Source organism: Dipodomys ordii, unplaced genomic scaffold, assembly GCF_000151885.1.
Source record: "Dipodomys ordii isolate 6190 unplaced genomic scaffold, Dord_2.0 Scaffold31, whole genome shotgun sequence".
Taxonomy (NCBI): domain Eukaryota; kingdom Metazoa; phylum Chordata; class Mammalia; order Rodentia; family Heteromyidae; genus Dipodomys; species Dipodomys ordii.
The window spans coordinates 8,723,682-8,725,241 of record NW_012267247.1 but is presented as its reverse complement, the minus strand read 5'-3'; the positions used below and the strand labels follow the sequence as shown (position 1 = coordinate 8,725,241).

Genomic DNA, 1,560 nt, shown 5'->3' with positions numbered 1-1,560 from the left:
GGAGTGGACCAGGCCTCCCTGTGAGTCCACAGCTCTTGGTCCCAGCTGGAGTCATCCCCCCCCCCCCCCCCCTCCCTGCCGCCTCCGCCTCTGTCCCTGGGCACCTGGCCTGGGACCAGAGCAGCCAACCTGGGCTCCTAGTTCTGCACAAAAGTGAGCGATGGTGGGATGCACAGGAGGGCTTGCTCTGGAAAGTGGCTCCCCTGGGCCTGTGGAGGAGTCCCAGGGCTGCCGTCGCTGCCTTCCAAAGTTTGCTTTTCCATTTAGAAACAGTTTGTGGTCCAAGTACTTCCCGTGGTGGGAGCCCTAAGGCTGAGTGTGGCACAGCCAGGCGTAAACTGAAATTGTTCAAAAGCAAAGCGATAAAGAAATTTCTTCCCTCAGCCTCCCACTGCCCTCCCAGCAGCTGTGATGCAGGGCTAGGATGAGCCTGGGTTGCTGGGGGGCCTTGGCCTAGAGCAGGCAGGAGGGGCACCCCGCCCAGCACAGCAGTGGAACTATGTGCTGACACAGCCCCGAATTCCCCATCGTGCCTCGTTCACTGCACTCATTTTGTGTCTAAGCCCCGGCCCGGCTGACAGCCCGAGGGAGATCCCAGGACAATGGTGGCCTGCTCTGGGCACTGACCTCATGGCCAGGCCTGGATGGTCTGATCTTGGCATCACTTCTTCCCCTAAGCTGCCCAGAGGCCCCCATCCAGACACCTGAGGCCTGCTGCAAGGGGCCAGAATCCTGGTTACTTGCCCTCCTCTTGGTATGTGATACTCACCACCTACCAGGCCAGCTGCACCAGCTTTGAGTGTCTAGACTAACAGGGCAAATTGTCCTTTTCTTTTGTAATCCTGGAGGAAAGAGTACTCTGGCTTCCAAGAGTCTGAACGAGGCAACCTCCTGGCTTTCCTCGCTGTCCTTCTGTCCTTCTTGGGGTCCTTGCCTTTCTTCTGCTCCTGGTCCTGCTAGAGTTTGGAGTCTTCAAGCACCTAAGGGTGGGGATACCTGAGCTTTGAGCTACTTTCTTCCAGCAAGCTTGGCTGGCTGGCTGTCCTGCTATATACATCAAGAGCCTCAGGTCTCAGATCCAACCAATGGAATTATTTTTTTATTATTTATTTATTTATGTCAGTTGTGGGACCTGAACTCTGGGCCTGGGCACTGTGCCTCAGCTCTTCAGCTCAAGGCTAGCACTCTACCACTTGAGTCACAGCACCACTTCCGGCTTTTTCTGCTTATGGGATGCTGGGGAATCGAACCCAGGACCTCCTGCATGCAAAGCAAGCGCTCTACCACTGAGCCACCTTCCCAGCACCAACCAATTGAATTAAAAAAAAAATTGAGCTGGGCACTGGTAACTCATGCTTGGAATCTTAGCTACTCAGGAGGCAGAGATCTGAGGATTGTGGTTTAAAGCCAGCCCAGTTAGAAAAGTCCATGAGCCTCTTCAATTAATCAGGCAAAAGTGGGGAATAGAGCTGTATAGAAGCAGTATAGAACTAGCATTAAGGAAAAAAAATGCTCAGGGATAGTGCAGGCCTCGAGTGCAAGCTCCAGGACCTGACATAC

At 54.2% G+C, this 1,560-nt stretch overlaps 1 non-coding gene across 1 annotated transcript; it reads right to left on the bottom strand.

The window, feature by feature from the left end:
• Positions 1-1,229: 1,229 nt before the first annotated feature.
• Positions 1,230-1,301, bottom strand: Trnaa-ugc. Its single transcript has one exon. It is a non-coding gene; the product is annotated as a tRNA-Ala (tRNA).
• Positions 1,302-1,560: the final 259 nt, after the last annotated feature.